The 15,092-nt window shown below is 53.0% G+C and overlaps 1 protein-coding gene across 2 annotated transcripts in view; it reads left to right on the top strand.

Moving 5' to 3' along the window:
* Window positions 1-6,650: 6,650 nt before the first annotated feature.
* Window positions 6,651-15,092, top strand: part of ASAP1 (ArfGAP with SH3 domain, ankyrin repeat and PH domain 1) — a 346,739-nt gene continuing 338,297 nt past the window's right edge. For both annotated transcript variants that reach the window (XM_078441687.2, XM_078441686.2), the window contains exon 1: window positions 6,651-6,778. The gene's annotated coding sequence lies outside the window, so the exon portion shown is untranslated. The remainder of the gene's footprint in view (window positions 6,779-15,092) is intronic.

Genomic DNA, 15,092 nt, shown 5'->3' with positions numbered 1-15,092 from the left:
TTTCCTTCATTACTCAATAGCTTGAAAAAAGAATAACTTTTAAAATGCTGATACACACTATGACGATAAGACCCTGGATATTCACTATGTTCCAGCACTTTCGTGTGACTCAATTCATTTAATCCTAACACTTCATGACACGTGTGCTTTCATTATCCCTGTTTTGTGGGGAACTGAGGCTCAACGATTTAAGTTACCAGGCAAAATCACAGGGGTGGTAGGTGAGCCAGAGTTGAAATCGAGGCTAAAGACCACGTGCAGGTTCTTAAACACCTGGTGTTGTGGGTTTATGTGTCCTCAGCCCGCCTTCCATTCTTTCTTTACCTCCTCTCCCCGCTCCCCAGAATGTTTTCTTCTTTGCACCAAGGATCTCCAGGTGGCCCAAAGTGGAGTGGACAAGTGTTAGGTTTTAATGCCCCGTATCCGTTTCTCCCTAAAAGCACTTGGTTTCCTGTAGAATGACCCCTTCCTCATTGACTCTTGTCATGTGCGGCTGAAACCAGGACCCTTGCCTTCTCCTGGCTAAGGGACAGGGGAGCGAGGCAGGCTAGAATCTGAATCATAAGCAGCAAGGTCGAGGAGGCTGGAAAAGTTTGGAATTCCGTTCAGTCCAGCTAAGCACATGCCAACAAATTCGGTAATCAAGATAAAAAAAAAATTTTTTTTAATTCAATATGTTTTAAAAGAAAAAGTAATGTAAAAAGTCCAGGATGAATATCAAACTTTTATTTATTTTCTAATGTTCATTTATTTATTTATTTTGAGACAGAGAGACAGAGAGAGAGGGAGCAGGGAAAGGGCAGAGAGAGAGAGGGAGAGAGAGAATCCCAAGCCGGCTCCACGTGGAGCCCAACGTGGGGATCGAACCCGTAGACTGTGAGATCATGACCTGAGCCAAAATCAAGAGTCAGACACTTCCCCGACTGAGCCACCCACACGCCCCTCAAACTTCTAAATAAAGACAGGGTCAGTATGACTGAATTTGCCTTTGGCCTCGGGGTTCAGTATGGCCGGCCGCGGCACTGCTGGGCATCCCCCTTTCGTGGGGGCCCACCCAGGCTTGTCCCCCAGCCCTGCACACCTGCTTCACAGTCTCTGATCCACTAACCCCGATGGATACTCAAGGGTGTTGGGGCTCTGCGTCTGCTCCTGTGGTTCTCGGCATGAAAGGCCGTTTCTCCCACCCTCCTCGCCGACGAACCCACCTCACCTCCACCTCCTTCTCTACATATCAGTTTCTCCAACCATAAAATGGGGATGATAAACAGTACCTAAGCCCTAGCCTTGTCGCGAGCATTAAATGAGCGCTCATACCTACACAACCCCTGGCTCAAGTGGCCACATCGACATCAACATCATTCCACAGCCCGGCAATGTGCTGACATATCTCCCACCACCCAACGGGCGGGGTTGCTGCTTCACGTTGGCTAGATGCAAAATTCACGCCTGGTTCCCCATCTACATTTCCGACCACCCAAATCTCACCCGCAGACTCCTCCTCCAGCTGCTCAGGAAATTTCAGTGTTCTGTGGGGTTCTTGCTCAAACCTCCCTTCTTTCTATCTACACCCTCTCAAGATGCCTTAGACGTCCACAGCTTCAAGTGTGCCCTCTTGTCTGTGATTCGTCTGGGACATCCAGATCTTGAGGCCCCAATTCCCAAATGCTTAGATGCCTCACCTGTGTGTACATAGCACTATGAATATTACTGGTAAAAGCGACAAGGGAAGGAAGGCTAACTCGTGCTCCAAACAGAGCCAAGCCCTTTACACGGATTTCTTCATTTCAGCCTCTCAAAAACGCCGTTTTACGGAGGAAAAGCAAAACAAGAAAAAAACCCTAAACAACGCAACAAAATAGAAGCCGAGAGAAGGGAAGAAAGTAGCTCATGGTCGCAACCCAGGGGACTGGAGGAACCCCGGTCTGAACCCTGGCAATGTGTCTCCACAACGGGAACAGGTGCTCCTGCTGAAGAAGATTGTGCAAAGTTGCACCTTCTGAGCAGCATCGTGACTCGAGGGAAAGACGATAGAGCGGGGGGGGGGGGGGCCCTCAACTAGAGAACACTTTGCAATGTTGCAATGCCTGGAGACATTTTTGTTGTCACAGCTGGGGTGTGGCTACTGACATCCAGCGGGGAGAGCCCGGGGATGTTGCGAGACATCCTGCAAAGCACAAGGAGCCCCCACAACAAGGAATTACCTGGTCCAGCGGGGAAACTGTGCATTGGAGAAGCTGGTCTCCAGCAAGACTGTGAGAAGCTAGTAAGGGGTGTTAGCTGTTTAGGTGCTTGATCGCCAACTGTGAAGGTCCCTGTGCCTCCCCTCTTCCCGCACCCCCCCCACCCCCATGCCCACTGCCTTCTCCCTCCTTGCCAGCCCAGCAAAGCTGCAGACTCTTACCTACCCACCGGCCTTCCCAGCACAGAGCACAAACAGGAACTCATTACCTTCCACCTCAAAACCTTCCCCTCCCGTGCTCTTTATCATGCGTTTAAATGCCGCCCTCCCCGCTGCTGCTCCTCCTCCTCCCCCTCCTCCCAGGTAAGCCTCATTGCTCCCCCTGGCCCCCATGTTCTCGCCTCCCACCGCCCCCCACTCTCCTTCCCACCATCAGTCACCAAGCTGGGTCTGTTCTGGCTCCGAAGTCTGTCCTACTCATCCTCTCCTTTGCCACTTTACTAACCTACTTTGGGCCAAAATAACTCTTCCTCCCTGCCATTTCTTTTCCATTTGGAGGCTGAAGTCACTTTGTATTCATCTGCATTTGAATGAATTCTTTTCGCCCAGAGCAGACATGTCACAAGGAATTAGACCAGGGGACCTTAAGAGCCCACCTAAGATCCAGTCTGGGAATCCAGGATCAACTCCCCGTGGAACTGGAGTCCTGTCCTTGCCCCCGCTCTGCTCCGACGGACAAGGTGGCCCCCTCTGGTCCAGGCCTCATCTCCACCCCCCCCCCCCATCCCTGCTCATCCTGTTTCTGTTCCATCAGTACACCCGCCCTCCCTCTTCAGCCTCTCCCACTCTCCTGGGACCTTCCCATCAAGCACAGATGCTCACTTACCCTCTTTAAAGAATCTTCCACCCCTCACCTCCCACTAGCTAGACAGCCTTGTTTCTGAAAAGAGTTGTCTACACTTGCCATCTCCCACTGCAACCTGGCTTCCAATCCCTCCACCCCATTGAAACAGCCCTGGCAAGAGTTGTCAGCCTTCCGATTGCTGAATGAGATGCATATCTGCTTTCCTATCCTTATGTGACTGAACTCTCTGGGGCACTTGAGTGTTGGCCGTTCCTAACGTTTAGAAGGAATCTCTTCCCTTACCCTTGGTTTTCTTCTCACCCCCCTTCTAGGCCCCTCCCTCTCAGTCTTCTTTGTGAGCACATCTTCCTCTGCTGCCTAGGGTGTCCCTCGGAGATCAGTCTCCATCCCAGGATTTTTTCATGCTACACAATCCCCACGAGTGAATTCACCAATTGCACCAATATCTTTAGCCGTCAGGAGACACAGTACAGGGTGGTGGTTAGAGCCTGGACTCCCAAGTTCCTCTGCGCGCTGTGTGGCCTTGAGCCACTTACTGAACACTCCTGTGCCTCAGTGTTCTCAAATGGAAAATGGTACAAGGCTTTTCAATCTCATTGCTTTCCATGCCTGAACACGTACCCCTCAGGCCATTACCCAAATATATTATGTGCCCACCCTCATGCTCCGTGTTTCCTCAGGCACATAGGGGGTGCCTGGTCCATCAATTATCCGTGAATTAATGAATGGATGCTGTCCTGGATTGGGATCCCCCAGAAACAAACATGGGGATAAGGAATTTGGTGCAGTTGGTTTACGTGGGAAGCGACTGATCCAAGAAGAAGGAATGAGTGAGAAAGAGACAGGGAAGAGACAGACGGCGTAAAGAGGGAATTAGCAAGAGGGGGCAAGTGGACCCAATTCCACGGGGGAATCCCCTGAAAGTACTTAGCTGAAAGTCTGTGAACTAGAAAGCAGGCTCTCACCAGACGCCAGATCTGTTTGGGCCTATCTTAGACTTCCCAGCCTCCAAAATTGTGAGAAGTCAATTTGTGTCGTTCCTAAGTCGGTCATCTTGTCTATAGTATTCTTTTATAGCAGCCCAAACTAAGACACCCCCCCCCCCCCATGCTGATTTAGGAACCCTTCCCCATACTCTGTACAGCTCCCATGACACCCTGTGCATACCTCTGTGAGAGTAATCCTTTCCCTGCTTTCTAAATAGAACGTCCTGGTCTGTTTTTCTTGGAAAGCAAGAATAGTTCATCTTTGCAGATCTCGTGCCTGGAAAGTTTTTGAACACGCTAAGGGCACTTAACCGATGTCTTTTAATGACTTCGAATTCACCTTGCTCGGGGCCCCACTCACAGTAAGTGGTCAATCAATGTAGGCCCCTTTCCTTTCCCTCCACGTCAAAGAGCTTGCCATCCGATTTAGGAGAGCGCTCACTGAGCAAGCATATAATGTGATAAATACGTTCCTTAAATGAACAGAAGTGCTGGGGGGAGCGCAAAGGAGGGAGAAATTAACTGGGACTGTACCAACGAGACTGCAGTGACGTCATCTGACAGTCTTAATTACTTAGAGTGTTAACTTTCCAGGACCATTAATAGAGTTCCCATTACACTGGGCTTTCTCATCTGAGAGCCTCTCCGCCAAAGCAGTAGACACAGGGAACCAAGGGACAGAATGAACCGGTCACCCTAATCTTGTTTGCCCCTTTCATGCGTTTGACATGGCTTTGTTGAGGGTCTCCTACGGGCCAGCACTCTTCTTGGCGTGGGCATACAGGAGTGACGGAGACAGGCAGCAGCCTGCTCTGATGGAGCACACCCACGCAGGGGGAGACAGATAAATAAGCAGCCAACCAGGATAAATTAAGTAGTGATAGGGGCTATGAAGCAGTGGAACAGGGCGTGTGATGTGCAGGAGAGACAGGGGTGGAAGTAGGTGCCCGACACAAGTAGATCAAACGGCTGGGGAAAGCCCCCTTTGAGGAGCTGACTTCTGAGCTGTGTGCTGTGTGCCAAGAACAGCCCAGTGGAGATGCTCCCAGGCAGAGGGAACAGCAGCTGCAAAGGGCCTGGGGCAGGACCCTGGAGTCCTGCTGCCAAGCCCAGAGGCCGTCTCACCGCTTCTGACTCCCGAAAAAGAGTTGCAGAAAAGAGATCAACTTGGGTCTAAAGCTGATGTCTGGTCCTGACGTGGAGTAGAGGGGAGGATACCCAACTTTCGGTTCCCAACAGGTTCATTTCAAGCTTCCGTTTTCACTCACGGGCATGTTGTTCCCTCTTCAAAGTCTGGTTGGGTTTCAAAGGAATTTGAACCGCTCACAGCAAAACCACCAAGCTGCATCCTCCAGGTAGAAACCCCCAAATGTGGCATTTCTGTGGGAAACCACAGTGAATCGCTCCTACTGGCCGCCTACTCCCGGCCTGACCGGACAGATATTTACTTTGGTTTTCAAACTTTGCAAAGCCTCTTCAGACTTTTAAAGAAACCCCCACAATGTCCTGACTGTTGGGTTAAGAGCAAAAATCCCAAATTCTGGGAGGCTTGTGAGTTTCAGATTTCACCAGAAGGGGGTCTGCCACAGCCAGTAACCTTTTCCTCTGCTAAGAGCAGTTTCTGAAATCCTGCAAAGAAAAATAATCACTTGGTGATTAGGAAGAAAATGAAATTCTAAGGCTTTGTAAGTGGGCACAGACCCCATGAGTTGAAACCCTCCTTTCTCAGATGTCTCTCATGGTCATAGGAGCAATCAGGACTATCGTTTACTTGAGCATTTACAACGTGTGGGTCCCTGTCTAAACATTTGGTTCCCAACTTTAACCTGGGGGGCGGGGGTAGTATTTCCGCCTCATTGCACATCTGAGGAAAGGGAGGCTCAGAGAAGTTATGTGACTTACCCAGGGTGACACAGCAAGAAATTAAAAAGCAACGTCTAGATCCCAACAGGCATCAGAGTCTGAAGTCCAGACTGTTGTTGTCCCGACTGTTCCTATACTATCCTGACAGAGGAAATTCCTGCCCCCCTGCCGCTGGACGAAACTGGGGAGATTAGCAGAGGGGAAGCAGTACAAGGGGGCGGCCAGGTAAAGTCACTTCTTTTATTGAAAACAGGGGAACCGGCCAGGAGGTGGCAAGTTCATCCTCTGCAGAACGGGAGAGGCCCAGGCTCTCTTCTGGTGTCTGGGGTGGGGAGTGGGGGCTCCGAAAGGCCCCCCGCCAAGGCCAAGGTTTTATCTGGGCGCATCCCGGCCCCTCCACCCCTGGACGCGGAGCCGGCGGCAGGCGGGGCGCGCGGGGCGTGCGGCCGAGCGGGAGGACCCCCGAGCCCGGGCCCCCCGCGCGCCCGGGTCCGCCGCGCCCCCCGCCGGCCGCCGGCGGGCCAAGGGTTAAGCGAGGCGGGAGCCCCCGGCGCGGAGCGACCGCCGGGCCCGGAATGCTTAGTCAGGATTCCGATTTCCTGTCGAAGTGCTGGGATTTCCTGCAGCCCGCGCCCGCCGCCGCCGCCGAGCGGGAGCGTCCGAGCCGCCCGCGCCGCCGCGGCCTCCTCCCCTCGGCACATGGTCGCCCGCCCCTTCCTGCGCCGCGCTCGGCTCCCGCGCCTCGCCGCCGCCGCCGCCGCCGCCGCCGCCGCCGCCGCCGCCCTCCCCGCCGCCCTCCCTCCGTCCCCAGGGCCGCCCGCGCCCGGCCGAGGGGTGCGGCGCGCGCGAGCCATGGAATAATGCCCAGCGGCCCGCCCGGTCCCGGTGAGTTGCGGGGCGCCCTGGGTCGCCCGCGCCCCCTGCCCGGTCCCCGCGCCGAGAGGCGCCGGCGCGGGGCGCGGGGCGCGGGGCGGGCTCCCGGCTGCGCCCCCCGGCGGGGGTCCGCGGGCGGGCGCGGGGAGGGAGGGCGCCGGCCCCGGGCTCCGGGGGGCCGCTCTGGGGTCGGGTGGGGGGGCGCCGGCGCGGGGCGGGGGGCGGCCGGTGGCTGCGCGCGCCCTCCCGGGGAGGCGCCGGGGCCCGGCGGCTGGGCGCCCTCGCGGCATTGTCTCCGTGCGCGGCGGAGGAAAGTTCCCCGCCGTTCCTGGAAGGGCGGCGGGGCCCGGCGTGGTCGGCCTCCCCCCCGCCCCCGGCCCCGGCCCCGGCCCCGGCCCCGGCTTCGGCTTGGACGCGGCGCTGCCGGGCAGGCCCCGGGCCACACTGGCATTTAAAGCGAGCGAGACGACCCGCGAGGGGAAACAGACGTCCCCGTTCGGGGCTCGGGGTTTGTTCACGGGGAGACTGGGAAGTGGCTTGTGTTGTTCCCGCTCGTACCATTTTGGGACCTGCTGCATTTTCTGAGCGCGACGTGAAGTTTCAAGGGGGAAAAAAAAAAAAAAAGAAAGAAAAGAAACTCGCTGGCGTCTGGTATCCTGCGGTTTTCGTACATCCCGAGAGGAGAGTTCTTCTCGGGCATTCCTAGAGCGGTTTCCTTCGGTAATTTCTCCTTCCACTAGCGCAGGGGGATGGATGGAGAGCCGACTCCAGACCATCCCGTCGTTAGCGTTCTTCGCTTGCACCGATCCGAAGGAACAAGAACTTTCTTCCACTTTTCCCCGTAGACTCCATCAGGTTGTCTCGGCAGACATTGATTCTGGGATGACAGCCGGGCACGGGTCGCTGCGGAGTGTGGGGGTTGGAAAACAGCACCGAGGGTCGAGGCTAGTTTTCCCTCTGTTGCGCCCGTCACCCCAAGGCCTTGCTGTTTTGTGATTGGAGGCGGACTGTTTAGCCAGAAGATGCAGGGACTTCTGGAAAACCGCGCATCTCTACAGTTGAGGAAGAAAAAGGACCTTCCATAACCACTGTTTCAGTCCCCTGGTTGTTGTGCATATGAGGCGGGGAGAAGTGACATAGCCCACCCAAGGTCGCTTGGCCAGTCTTAGGACTCCAAGTCCAGTGCTCCTTTGCACTCTGGCACGTTCTGGTCTGGCAGCCACGAAACGCTTGGAAATATGTCCTATTTGCATTATAACCTTTGTTTCAGTACCTTCCCCGTGTTCTGCCTTATCTATTACTGCTGTTATTTTTGAGATACGTGGTTATCTCAAACTGTGTATTTTGAGATAGCGAGTTAAAAAAAATTCCCTAACCCCGACTGTTCAGCCACCACATGGATTTGAAACATAAAATGGGTGGCTTATTATATAGGGAATTACTTTTCTCTCTCTCCCATTCTTTTGTGAAAAATAGAAACTCCCGAGTCCAAAAAAGGGTGGCATCTTAGCACAAAATGTACCCTCTGATGTTCTCCCGACTTGAGTTTCAGCCCTCCTGCATCTTGTGAGCTAAGCAGCCCATCTATTTTTCTCTTTATGAGAGCTCCGAATGGCTGGTTTTCATTTTTAGTATGTGATAATGTCGGAGAGAAAGGACTTGTTCGCAGGCTTGCCATTTGGTGAAGGAAATTGAAATTCTCTCCACCTCTCACCAGCCACAGTGAGCCAGATTTCCAAAGTCAGTCAGAGCCCTGCAGGCCCAAAAATGAATGTGTGCCTTCAGATGGGGCCCTCCCTCGCCCCTCGTGAGGACCCACCTCCCAGCTGGCATTTTTCTCCACACCGCACCCACGGGGCTGACGTCTAAAGGAGAAAGGGAGCCCATGTTACCTGGAACGGTGTTGTTCTGCATTTTCGCTCTGGGTTCTCGGTTGTGTTTGACTCATCTCTCCCTCTCTTGTTTCCTCCTCATACTTCTCTCCCAGCCCCCGTAGCAGGCACGGGCTCGAAAAGAAGTCTTTTCTGTAGGATGCACAAATGAGCCCCCGCATAAGCAGTAGGGACGCTGACAGCTAACATTTATTGAGCATATGCTACATGCCCTGGTCATGTCACCTGCTGAGAAGTCCGGAGAAGGAGAGAAGGAGAGGGGGGCCCCTTCGGGAGCCCTGCCGAGAAAGGATGGCACTTTTCAGATTCATCCTTCATTCACCAGTTCATGCTAAGTGGCTTCCCCGCGGGAGGTACCAGTCCCGCAGAGATGAATAGGACCCTGTGTTCAAGGCCTTCGATTTCCAGCCCCATCCTTCAGTGGCAGCCTCACACTTGCTCTTTTGGTTAGGCAAGGCCACAAGCCTGTACCGAGCACCTGCTCCAGGCTGGCACCCTGCGAAGTCCCGAGGGGAGGGTACGGTGCCGAACAAGTTGGGCCCCGCCCCGCCCCGCCCGCCTGGAGCTTGCATTCCAGAGGTGGGGCTGGGCCAGACCGAGAAGCCCAAATGAAAGACTGTGATTCTTGTTATCAAGGAAACACAACAAAAGATAGAAATCTTGACCGAAGTGAAGTGGGGGTGGGCCTGGTTTTGCTGGGGAAAAAGGCTTCTGTGAGACTGGGCACTTGAGAAGGGACTAGCCAGGCGGAGAGGTTGTAGGGGAGGGTTTCAGAGGGAGGCAGGTTCTTTTAGTTTTTAAATTTTTTTTTTTTTTTTTTTTTTTTTTTTTACTGTTTACTTATTTATTTATTTAAAAAAATTTTTTTTTTTAACATTTATTTATTTTTGAGACAGAGAGAGACAGAGCATGAACAGGGGAGGGGCAGAGAGAGAGGGAGACACAGAATCCGAAACAGGCTCCAGGCTCTGAGCGGTCAGCACAGAGCCCGATGCGGGGCTCGAACCCACGGACTGTGAGATCATGACCTGAGCTGAAGTCGGACACTTAACCGACCGAGCCACCCAGGCGCCCCTACTTATTTATTTTTGAGAGAGAGACGGAGCACAAGCAGGGGAGGGGCAGAGAGAGAGAGAGAGGGAGGGAGGCACAGAATTGGAAACAGGCTCCAGGCCCCAAGCTGTCAGCACAGAGCCCAGTGCAAGGCTTGAACCCACGAACTTTGAGATCGTGACCTGAGCCGAAGTTGGATGCTCAGCTGACTGAGTCACCCAAGTGCCCCTTGAGGGAGGCAGTTTCTAAGCCAGGCTGGAGAGTCCCCCTCCAAACCAAGTACGGAGGGAAGTATGGCTAAGCTTGGACTCCGGAATGGGATCTGATTGACATTTTTAAATTTTTTGAGAGAGCAAGCACGAGCGGGGACGGAGCAGAGGCAGAAAGAGAGAATCTTCAGCAGACTCCACACTGAGGGCTCAAACTCAGGAACCGTGAGATCACGAGCCGAGCCAAAATCAAGAGTGGGTGATCAACCGACTGAGCCACCCAGGCGCCCCTGATTGACATTGTTTTTTTAATGCTTTTATTTATTTTTGAGATAGAGACAGCCCCCGAGCAGGGGAGGGGCAGAGAGAGAGAGAGAGAGAGAGAGAGAGAGAGAGAGAGACACAGAATCCGAAGCAGGCTCCGGGCTCCGAGCTGTCAGCACAGAGCCAGACGCGGGGCTCGAACTCACAGAGTGTGAGATCATGACCTGAACTGAAGTCGGATGCTTAACCGACTGAGCCACCCAGGTGCCCCTTCCCTAATTGACATCTTTAAGAGATTACTTTTACTGCTTTACAAAGAGTTGATGACAGCAGAGTGGAAGCAGGGAGACCAGTTACGGGGGCCACTGCGTGAATCCAGAAAATGTGGTAGCGGCTGAGACCACTGGCGGCGGAGGGAAGGGGGGGTGACCTGGTTATAACCTGCAGGGAGAGCTGATGAGATTTGGTGATGGATCAAATGGGGGTGAGGCCGGGGAGGGACTTGAGGATGACCCCTGGGTTACGGCATGGACAGCTGGGTGTCCTTTGGGGAGAGACGGGGAAGAATAAAGGCGGAACGTGTTCTGGAGAGAACCAGGTTCCATATTGACCATGCTAAGTTGGAGAGGTGTCTGGGAGGCGTCCAGGTGGAGACTTTCACGCAGGCACACGGGCATGTGACTTCAGACCTCAGAGGGTGCCCGTGGGCTAGAGATGCTGATGTGGAAATGAGCAGGTTGCAGTCGAGCCACCGAAGCCCTTGCCCGCACGCGCCCTACGTACTGTTTCATTTTTCTGCGGGTCTGCTTATGCTCTTCCCCTCTCTCAGGCTAACTCCTACTCATCTTTGAAAATATCCCCGTGTCTTTATCTCCTTGAGGATACCGCTGGTGGTTCCCCCTGACCCCCCAGATCCCTGTGTTTACTTTCATGAAAGGGTTTTGTCCAAGTTACCTTTTAATAGTATCTCAGGGTTATGGAAAATGTGGTACGGGCCCTGCCCTGTGCTAAGTGCTCAACACGTGCTGGTTTCTATTCTTATTATTACTGATGGGAGAGTGACGGATGGGCATATAAATAAAAATTACGTTATAATGGCTAAGTATAATGATAAGCGGTGTGTTAGTTTCCTCTTCCCGCTGTAATGACCACAAACCTAGCGGAATGAATAACACAAACTTATTCTCTTATAGAGCCGGAGGTCAGAAGTCTGAAATGAGTCTCATCGGGCCCAAATCATGGTGTTGGCAGGGCTCTGTTCCTTCTGGAGGCTCTAGGGAAGCTTCCTTCCAGAAGGAACAGGGTAGGCTCGAGAATAGAAGGCTCTAGGGAAGAATCTGTTTCATTGCCTTTTCCAGCTTCTAGATGCCTCCCACATACGTTGGTCCAAGGTCTCCTTCCTCCGTCTTCAAAGCCAACAATGATGGTCTGAGTCCTTCTCATGCTGCCATCTCTCTGGGTGTTCCTCCTGGCTCCCTGTTCCTTTTTTCTTTTTTAAGTTTATTTATTTATTTTGGGAGGGAGAGAGCATGAGCAGGGGAGGGGCAGAGAGAGAGGGAAAGAGAGAGGATCCCAAGCATGCTCTGCACTCGAACCCGTGAACCATGAGGTTGTGGCCTGAGCCGAAACCAAGAGTCAGGTGCTTAACTGAGCCACCCAATTGCTCCACCCCTGTTCCACTTCTAAGGATGCTTTTGAATATACCAGGCCACCTGTATAATCTAGAATCTCTCCCTCCTTTAAGTTCCAGTGATCAACAACCTTAATCCCATCTTCCCCCTTAACTCCCTATTGCCGTGTACCCTGTGTAAGCTAACGAATTCGCAGGTCCTGGGGATTAGGAAGTGAACGTCTTCGGGGGCTGGTAAGGGAAGGTGTTATGGGAGCCCGGAGATCAGGCTCCACTCGTATCTTCACTGTCCTCTCAAATACTCTTACCTTCATGAGAGCTTTCCTTCTTGCCCAGCTGTGCGTGAGGATGTGGGGTTGAGGATTCACGTCACAGTGCCTTTCTTTAGGCTGCAGGCCAGACTGGTCACTCTCCACTCAGGGACGCTAACTTTTCTCGGGCTGCCCCAAGGATAAATTAAATCCAACCCCTGAAGACCCTCTCCTCACCCACCTACCCTGTATCTACTCCCAGAAAGGACTGGGGACCGTGAGGGTGGGCGATGGCTGATTTCCCAGCCCAGGGTGAATCCCAACACTGTGTGTGCCTTTTTCTGCAGCTAAAACCTTGTTTCCAGAGCCAGTGCAAGTGTCCCCAGCCGGCCCTGTTCCCAAAGCAGGGAGCAGGGACCGCGAGAGCGGTCCGGAGAGAGCACGCGGTTTGATCAGGACAAATGCATCCGAACCGTTAGGGGGACAGAGGAACTCGAGGGCCTGCCCGTGTGTGTGGCAGGTGGCCCTGTCTTCTGAGAGGAAGGGAAATACACCAGGATGTGTTGTGGATCCACATGGCAGTGAGGGGCTAATTAAGACCAGACTTCTGACATCCTCTTGGTTATTTGGGGAAAATGGGCTCCTGTCCCGGATCTTCCCCCCAAAACAGCTTCCCAAGATCTTCAGAGTTTTGGAGAGCCACAGGGGTTCTGCCGGCCACGGCAGGCTGGGCTGCAAGGAGGCAGAGGTCGCTTGCCGCCTGAGCTTCCCCTGCCAGCTCCTTGAGTCCCCATCGCTTGGAAATGCCACGAACTAACTCATCCTGTAATATTTTTGGCATTTCCTCTTCCTTTACCGCTTTAAGTCAGGAAATGCGAAAAGCACAGAGTTAGGAAAACAGAAGAGTGAGCGAGCAGTGTTTTGGGATCCCTCCACGGGAGTCTGGATCCACTTGGGACAAAGAAGAGTGAGCGCTTCCCCCACGTGTGGTGGGAGGTTCTAGAGGACCCCCGCTGGGTGCAGAGCCTCCGTGGGCAGGGCAGGAAGGAGAGGGGCAGGACCACGCCCACTGTGGCTTCTGGGGAATGGCTTGCATTTTCCTCATCAAGGCTTCTGCCTTTTGTGAACCCCTGCCTGTGTGCAACACAGCCATGTGCTGGCTTGGTACCAAAATAATTATCTTTTCGAGTAGAAACGCAGAAAGAGGGCTCCAGTGAACATCCGTGATATATGCAACTTGCCCTCAAGTAGTTCAGAGACAGAGTAGAGGTATTGTGAAACTTAGTACCGGGGAGTGAAAAAGAAGGAAAAAGCAAAGAACTGCTAAGTGCAGGGGGGCTTGGGTAGAGGGCAGGTGAGTGTTCTTTGCACCATTGTTATTCTTCTTTATTTATTTACTAAAACATTTTTTTTTATGTTTATTTTTGAGAGAGAGAGACAGACAGACAGAATGTGAGCAGGGAGGGTCAGAGAGAGAGGGAGACCCGGAATCTGAAGCAGGCTCCAGGCTCCGAGCTGTCAGCACAGGGCCTGACGTGGGGCTCGAACCCACGGACCGCGAGATCATGATCTGAGCCGAAGTCGGACACTTAACCGACTGAGCCACCCAGGCACCCCTGCACTATTCTTATTCCTGAAATTATTTCCAAGTAGAAAGGTTTTTGCAAATTGGAGGAAAAAAGAAAAAAAAGAAAGAGTGCTCAACCATTCCTTTGTAACTGTGACCTTGATAGATACAGAGTGGCTCCGTAGCACGATCAGCAGACGGGAAGCCGGAAGATTCTGAGGCCTGCTCCCGCCCCTGCCTTTCCTCCTGCTCTAGCACTTTCTGTACTGATAGTGTCAGAGGATGTCGGAGAAGCATCCCTTGCAAGGATCCCATAAACGGGAGCGTCACGACAGCCATGTTGCGTGAAGCACGTTTGTGCATATGGTTGCCTCACCTGCTGACCGGGCATCGTGAAGGGAGGGGCTCGTTATTCCTCTCAGCCCCTCGTGCCTGGCACAGGCAGTTGGCAGGCACCTGCCAGGGAGTCTGAGGCAGGTGCACCGACTTCGGTGGTTCACAGCGTTGTCACGTCTGTTGAATTTTCTCATTGTCGAGACTTTATTCTTTTTTTTTTTTTTTTTAATTTTTTAACGTTTATTTATTTTTGAGACAGAGAGAGACAGAGCATGAATGGAGGAGGGGAAGAGAGAGAGGAAGACACAGAATCCGAAACAGGCTCCAGGCTCTGAGCTGTCAGCACGGAGCCCGATGCGGGGCTCGAACTCACGGACCGTGAGATTGTGACCTGAGCTGAAGTCGGACGCTTAACTGAGCCACCCAGGAGCCCTGAGACTTTATTCTTAATGACCCTACATTTTACTTGTAGACATTCTCTTCGGTTCTCTTTCAGATCAATCCAGCCTTTAGTCCTTTTGTCTTGTTCTTTCATTAGGGTGTATGTTCCTTACTTCACATCTGTGTTTTAAATGTCCTGACATTCTCTTTCAAGTTGCCCCGGTAGGTTCATTCTAAAGGAGCCAGTTCCTATTCCTGCATCTTCCGGTTTGGGGGTGCGTGGTGGTTCGTACTCCCGAGCTCTCACCTCTCCCGGGGAGAAGCATCTCTGCGGAGCGGCTTTATGCTTCAGCTGAGGCTCCAAGGGTTTCCTGGATCCTGGTAGCTGTAGGACCTCAGATGTTCAACAGGAGACCAGGGGAGCCTTTTTCTCCCCCACCCGGACCCCAAGGCAGACACACTTTCTTGCCATTTCTCTGCACTGAAGGGAGAAGTAGTTCAGGGCCTCCTTCAGAGGAGGCTGGGGTCCCTGTGGGATCCTGGCTTTGTCGAAGGGGCTCAGCTCTCCTGGCATTCTATAGTTGCCAAGTGGAGACCAGCTTAATATATTCAGTCTTCTGATTTTTTAAAAAAAAATGTTAATGTTTATTTACTTTTTGAGAAAGAGAGAGAGCAAGAGAGAGAGAGAGAGCACACTAAGTAGGGGAGGGGCAGAGAGAGGAAGACACAGAATCCGAAGCAGG

The sequence above is a fragment of the Panthera onca genome, chromosome F2 (assembly GCF_046562875.1).
Source record: "Panthera onca isolate mPanOnc1 chromosome F2, mPanOnc1 haplotype 2, whole genome shotgun sequence".
Taxonomy (NCBI): Eukaryota; Metazoa; Chordata; class Mammalia; order Carnivora; family Felidae; genus Panthera; species Panthera onca.
Note: the sequence above shows the minus strand (reverse complement) of the source record. Positions and strands in the feature narration are given on the sequence as shown.